Raw genomic sequence first — 8,076 nt, 5'->3', positions numbered from 1 at the left:
GTCTGCAGTGTAAACCAACGCAGATCTGTTTAATAGATTCTTCTCATCAGCGACTGTGTTGGAGAGAGGGCAATCTTCCACTAACTTCAAACTGAATAGAAAGTAGTCCCAGGAATCATCTTCGTATCTCTTGCCATCCCTAACTGAAGTGAATGGAACAAAATTATCCAAGACAAGCCAAGTTGTGTAGCTAGTTTATAATTGTAGACATAAACTACCTCGACCCTGTTTTTAAAAGCTCTCAAAGGAGCTAACTCAACCCGGGCAAAGAGTACTCTCTTTCATATGTGGAAATCTTTGAGAAACAGGCCTGGAGGTATGATTTTAGCCTTGATTTAATGGATTCACTATACACTATATTATGCCATTGTTACTGTATCTTATATGTGTATTATACCACAAGTCTAGTGTCTGTATTGCCTCCATTAAAAGAGAGAAGATGATGGAACTGGTCAGAGTGGAAACCAGGGGCCTGTGGAATTTCTTTGGATTTTACACATATATTAGCCAAAGTCAGTATGGCAACTGTGTTTGTTGGTTGTGCATAGAGTGAATTTAGATGTCCTTTTTAACATAGTGTTTCAATTTGTTCTCCACAATAGTGTTAAGACTTTTTAGATTAGTAGGGTATCTCCTAGGGACCTAGAAAGTGGCAAAAACAACATGATATCAAAACCTATACTTTTAAATATAGTTTTTCAGATCTGCTGGCCCAGAGTTGAATCCATCCTCAGTACTTTCTTGGATAGTAAGTGCGTCTGTGTGGATTTTATATATGTGGAGACATGGATAAGAGAAGAACACTTGTTTGGGGTTTTTCACTTACTAGTTCTGTAAAATTGAGTTTTAACGAGATATATCCAGGAAAGGTTGTGAAAAAGGTCATCCCTATAACAAATCAGTCTGATTTAGGAGAAATGAGCTACATCAGTAGGCTGATGAGTCATAAAGATGTTTCTGGCCGTTTCAGGTGGTTGCTCAATTTGAGGAGAATCACTCCTGAGCACACCATATTCTATGTGGGCAAGTGTGAAATCACACACATGCCCCTGAGCCTCAAGGCTGGAGGCTATTAGAGTAACCCTGAAAGAAGTCATTCCTGAAATAGCTGAATCTCTTTAACTTTTTGGAGCTTTTTTTAAATTTCATTTGATTTTCAATGTTATTTGTTGATCAAAGAACGTTGAATGTGTTAATAGATTAACTCTGAGCAGATGTTGGTTATGGTCTGTTGGTACTGGGGAGCTACAGAAGATTGAATAGCTAGAACGGTGCAGAGTTAAAAGTGAGTGCTTCCAACACAAATATTTCAGGTCAGACAAAAATGTTGTGGGCTAAATGATTGTGACGGGCCTTTGAGTGATTCTTTGTTGTGATTTTTTAGTGCATTTTGCAAAGGTATTTATTTACATGTCCATAGTTTTATTTTAATCAATTTATATTGTGAAAAGGAAGAACTGTTATGAAAATACTGTGTTCTTTATATGTGATGCATAAAGGATGAAAGGAAAATGTAGAAATAACATTCAGAATGTAATTAAATATGGTTATATTGCTGATTTGACATACGTATTTTTAGTTCCAAGGACAACAGTATTTCTCAATTTCCTTTGAACTGTTCTGTCATTTTCCAGAGAGAGACAGTGGTATTAAAATGAATAAAGTAGGGGTGCCTGGGTGGCTCAGTCAGTTAAGCATCTGACTCTTGATTTCATCTCGTGGTTTGTGGGTTCAAGCCTCACAACGGGCTCTGGGTTAGCAGTGCAGAGCCTGCTTGGGATTCTTTCCCTCTCTTTCTCTACCCTCCCCTCCCCTCTCTCTCTCTTTCAAAAATAAATAAATAAACTTTTAAAAAATAGAAAAATAAAATGAATACAATAGTTACATTTTTTCTTATCTAGTATATATTTTACTCCCTCTGATTTAAATAAAATAAATACATTTTGAAAGATTTAATACTAATTTAAGTAATAGTAGAGAGCTCCTTTTATTATGGAACATTCACCCAAGAAAGTTCTAAACTCTGCAGTAATTTATGATTATGTATGGCATACCTAAATCATCTATATATCATATTCATCTGTGTTTGCACAAGCATTCATGAAGCCTGTCTCTCTCCCTCTCTCTCCCTCCCTCTCTCTCTCTCTCTCTTTTTGTTTGTTCCAAATAGTTTTCAGGCCAACAAACTACATGCTTGATAATTATCAAAAAGCCAATTGTTTCTTCATTTGAGCAACTTTTGATACCAGTTTTGAAACAATTGAAAACACAATTACTCACACAATACAATTTTGCAAATGAAAATTTAGCCTATAAAAATTAAGCAGATAAAAATATGATAAAACAGAAATTAAATGTTAGTGTTTATTGCAAGAATTCAAAGGATTAAGCAATACAGACTGAAGGTTATATACTTACATAAATGTTTCCTTTTGTAAATCTTCCTCTAGCTCCACAGTAGAAACATGTTTGAAAGATTTTATATTTTGCATAAGTTCCAAAGCTATCGATAACTTTGTTTTCTTGAAAACATCTTGTAAAATTTAGTGAATCAACATATTTGTGATACCTGCATTATCATTATAATTGACAAGCTATAAATATAAATTTTTTTTTCAACGTTTATTTATTTTTGGGACAGAGAGAGACAGAGCATGAACGGGGGAGGGGCAGAGAGAGAGGGAGACACAGAATCGGAAACAGGCTCCAGGCTCTGAGCCATTAGCCCAGAGCCCGACACGGGGCTCGAACTCACGGACCGCAAGATCGTGACCTGGCTGAAGTCGGACGCTTAACCGACTGCGCCACCCAGGCGCCCCAGACAAGCTATAAATATAGAGAAGTAGTTACAAGGTATTCAATTAGACATTGATCTTTTCTATTTTGTTTCACTAAAACATTTAGAAGCACTTTGTAAACTCCCAACCTAATGAAAATTTAGGTTATCTTTGAAGTAAACGTGTGTTTTAATCTCAAAGATTAAGTGGACTATTTTAGAACTTCCAGAGTTTATCTAATATGAACAAAGCCTCCAAATTTTTTGTAGTCTGGATTAAGCATGGAAAGTTATTGTTCCCTTCATAAGTGATTTTCTAAAATTATTTGGAATTAATTGATTGTAGATGTTAAGATTAAAACTACTGAGAAAAAAATCTTGAAAGATCAAGATAAGAGGAAATTAATCAAGTATATTTGTTGAAATGAATTAAACTATTGAATAATACATCAGGAAATAATGAATAGATATTATATGTAGTGGAAAGAGGTAAATCACATAAGTTTTAGTAGTGAAAGGAGTTTTTCTTCTTTTAATATATGATGAGAAAAGGGAATGAAAATAATTTTATAACATTATAGAATCTCAGAATTAAGAGGGACTTGAAAGGTTATCTAGTCTGACCAATTATGTGATATTCAAATCCCAATTTCACTGTTCTTTGCCAAATTGCTATTCAGACTATGATTTTTTTTTAATTTTTTTTTCAACGTTTATTTATTTTTGGGACAGAGAGAGACAGAGCATGAACGGGGGAGGGGCAGAGAGAGAGGGAGACACAGAATTGGAACCAGGCTCCAGGCTCTGAGCCATCAGCCCAGAGCCCGACGCGGGGCTCGAACTCACGGACCGCGAGATCGTGACCTGGCTGAAGCCGGACGCTTAACCGACCGCGCCACCCAGGCGCCCCAGACTATGATTTAATATTGCCTGTGATGTGGAGCTTGGTACATTTCAGGGCAGCTGATTTTGTTTTGGGACAAATCTAATTGGTAGAACAAATTTGAGACAAACTTAAAAAAAATATATTTTCTTTTACTTCCCATTAAGTAGTCTTATTTGCTTACAAATCTAAGGTAATGAACTTCCTACTTATTCGAATTAGGTTTATTTTCATGCAAACGGAGAAACTTACCTGCCAGGTAGAAATGTAGAAACAGTCTTCAAGAGATGAGCCAGGGCTTGGGTGCCTGGGTAGCTCAGTCAGTTAAACGACTGACTCTTGAGTTTGGCTTAGGTCATGATCTCATAGGTCATGAGATGGAGTCCCCTGCCTCATTAGGCTCCACTCTGGGTGTGGAGCCTGCTTGATATTCTCTCTCTCTCTCTCTCTCTCTCTCTCTCTCTCAAACAAAAAGAAATGAGTGAGAGCTAGAAAAGGACTCATTAAATTGAGAAGATAATTGAAACTATAGAATTTGTGGTAACTACCCTAAAGTGAAAAAATGTTAATATTATAGTGCTTGAAAGTTACTTATGAAATATTTAAAATAATTTAGATAGTTTTCATGTAAATCCCTTTGGAACCACATTTGAAGTTGTATATGTGTCCTCTTAATCTACTAATTTAAAGTTAACTACAGCATCGTAAGAGGAGTAGTATTGGCATCAGCTAAAGAGGCCAGAAAGCCTAAACAATACCCATAGATATTTATAAGTCAAATCAAATTTACCCTGGTCTTTGAATTTTTGAAAGCTATTTGAGAACATGAATATGAAATGAATATTTTTAAATGAGGCTGATTTCAATATAAAACCTTATGAAAAATTCTTTCTTACCAAGTATGGGACAAGATAAAAGGCTTAATATGATTGTATGCTGGAATTCACAGATAATGGAAATATTATGTACAACTTTGCATTTTAAGAATAGAACAAAAATGTTATGAAACACTGAATATATATCTGAATGTTAACAATTCTTAAGGTGACTTAAATCCAAAGAAGTAAAGTTTCTTTGAATTTGGCTGTCTCATCTGTATCACTCTGCTGAATTACTTAGGATATATCTAAATCTCCTTGCACATTTCTGTGTTGTTAATTACTGTTTAGTGACTCTAATATCTGTAACTCTGTCTTTTGAGTATTGAAATTGATGTTGTCTATGTATTTTCACACAGGAAAATATCTGATTCTATGGGTGCCAATCCTTTCCCTTTCATATCCAACAAAATACTCTTTTTTCACAGGTGAATGGTCTGAATTTTATTTTCTCTAATAGTACTGTTTTTTTAAGAATTTGGTGAGTGGGGAAATATTTATTACAAATGTTACATTTAACAAATATTTTAAATAAGAAGAATAATGTGATTTAATAAACATATGTGGAACAGCTAAGATGCCATTCACTGCTTTTTAATGACAGCAAAAATTATCAAATAATGTGGAACCTATAATTAATTCACCCTCATCCAAAAGATATAAAATACTTTCTAGAGAGTGTCACCAAAAATATAAATAAAAGATAAAGAATATTTGCATATTTGGGCATGTATTTTAATGTACCCTTGTTATTTTTAAAGGATAGTCTGACCTAAAACTTTTTTAAAATTTCTTGTATTAGTTACATAGGTTCATTGACAGTGGCGTGGTGAAATGTTTCATGTGATTAAGACAGTGACAGTGTGTTTGCTAACTTCCCTCACCTGCCCATTAAAACACTCTATGGTTTATTTTGTGACATTTTATTAGAAATGCCATAAAAAAGTAGCCAAAATATGTTTACACATCTAAAAAATGTTACATATATGAGTGTGTGTGTGTGTGTATGGGTGTGGGTTGGGAGGATATAACATTTAAAAATAATGGGTTCTTTATAAAATCTTTGTTTTGTTTCTAAAATTGTTTTGTCTCTAATAGGGGAAGCAACAGAGTTTCAAAGACTCAAAATGTAACAAAATAGTCATCCATAAGATATAAAAGTTTCATCATATTTATTTTATTGATATTGGATGAGAATATTCATTGAGTTAGAAACTCTTGAAACATTTATGTCACAAAAGATCAGATGGATTATCTTTGGGAGCTGACCTTTTTTTCTATGGGTTTAAGCCAACACCCTGGAAAAATAATTATGTTCAACAATTTAGTAGTCTGACATCAACTCCCCAATGTGCAAGCACTTTCTATCATTTATAAAAAAGTAACATGTGTTTTTAAAATTCTACTACCGTTTAGCTCTTATGCCAAAGTACATAAAAAGCCAAAATACCCAAGTCTTGAATATGTTTAACGTTCATTAGAGTCTTTGGCAATCCGGTTTAAGAAAAGGGGGTATTTTTTTTAAAAGGCTTTGCAGTGTTATCTCACGGAAATTCAAGTACTGAAACAAGTACAGCCAGACCTCATGGGGAACATAATTGGAAATTAGGCCACACTTTGTATCTCTCAGGGTCCACATGGTCTCCCTGTTCCCTCCCTCACTTCCCATCTGTTCTCCACAGCAGCAAGAATGATTCTTAAAAACGTAAGACTGCTATTATCTTTTAGTAACCCTCTAGTGGCTTCCCATCTCTCTGGGCCAAAGCTAGCATTCTGACCCAGGTTCACAAGCCCAGTGGGATCTTTTTGCTCACTCCATTTCTGACCTCATACCCCATCATTTGGTTTGTTGCTCCCACTCCACCAGGCATACTCCCCCTGCCCGTTGCTATTCCTTTGATTCACCAAACACATACCTATTTCAGAGTCTTTGCATCCGCTGTGCACTCTGTCCGGCAAACCCTTTCCACAGTTATCAGCACGGCTGGCTGGCAACTGCAGTGCATTCAGGTTTCTGTTCCAAGAACACACCATCAAACATGCACTGCTGACCATGGCTGCCCCAAGTAGCAGTTCCCCCATTGCTTTTAAACTTCATGGCGTGCTTTATTTTTTATCCCCACAGTTTTCTCTCCTCATGAAATATAATTTATATGCTCATGCATTTTTACCGTCTATCTCCCACTACAAGAATAAGTTTCATGAGAACAGGCGCTTTGTTTTATTCATTGCAGTATTGCTGGCACCTAGAACAGTACCCTGTGCATAATAGGAACTCTATACAAATGTATTAGAGGAATTAAATGAGTGAATGTTCTCTCTAATCTCTACTTCTTTTTGAGTCTGCACCATTTTTTTTTCCTTCTGCTAAGCTGCTTTCTCTGCATCAGCTAGCATACAGCTCATAATTGCTACATGGCCTTTCAGCTGCAGGATTCTCCACCAACTGGCAACTTCTGTCTTTTACTTTAGTTCAAATTCCTGAACATTTAATATAACAGGCTTATTTTTTTTTTCCAGTAGGGCCACATAGACCATAAGTTTCTGGTCAGTCTCTGAATGTATTCTTTTTGCTCAGATGTATTCCTCGTCCAGTAAGGCTGGGCCAGTTCAGAGCATGGATGATTCAGTGTGAGGGGCTGTGGACAGGCTTCCAGGTGACACAAACATGTCTAGTCCACAAAGCCATTGCAGCCATGCTGGCTCTATGCTCTTCATTGTCCCAATTCCTGCCTGACCAAGAGCCTGACATCACTCTTTAATTCATTGTACCAACCTTCTGCTTCCGTGTTCTTCCTGATGAAATGACTTGTCTATATTTTCCTCATTATATTTCTTTGTTAGATATAACTATGCAGCTGTAAAACTCCTATAATAAATATATCCATGTCTCTGCCTTGATCCCAAAGGGGACAAAATGTCCTTGCACTTCCATTCTCCCCAAGCTGTTCCACTTAAGCTTTTGCATGGTAAGCAAAAAATCTCTTGTGTCTTTATAGAGATCCCATTGTGGACACAACCTAAGGTGATCCCCAATGTGTCACATCCTTGCATAATCTCATCTTCATAGTTTAGTGTGGGTGGAGCCTGTAACTTTTTTTACCCAATAGAAAATGGCAAAGGTTAAGGGATTTTGCAGATGTAGAATCCCAAATCGGTGATTTTGAGTTAGCTGGAAGGGAGATTGTTCTGGGTCAGCCTGACTTAATTAGGTGCACATCCTTAAAAGACAGACTAGTGTCCTCCCTAAAATGAAGACACTTTCTCCTGGTGAACTTGAAGAATCCAAGGCAATGAATTCTTCCAACAGCCTAGTTGAATTTAGAAACACATTCTTCCCCAACCAAGTCTCCAGATAAGAATACAGCCCAGTGTCTCTGGGATGGGTATGCTGCTGGTTGGGCTGAACCTTCTTGGTGGCTGAGCAGGCTTGGTTCTTGTCTGGGCAGCTGCCATTATCTGCAGCATGGGTGGGAGTGGGAACAGGAGGGGGCCAGCAATGACTCAGGGAGTGGATGCTTGGCAGGGCCTATGGTTTC

This window comes from Prionailurus bengalensis, chromosome C2 (assembly GCF_016509475.1).
Source record: "Prionailurus bengalensis isolate Pbe53 chromosome C2, Fcat_Pben_1.1_paternal_pri, whole genome shotgun sequence".
NCBI classification, from domain to species: Eukaryota; Metazoa; Chordata; class Mammalia; order Carnivora; family Felidae; genus Prionailurus; species Prionailurus bengalensis.
This window is presented reverse-complemented; position numbering follows the sequence as displayed.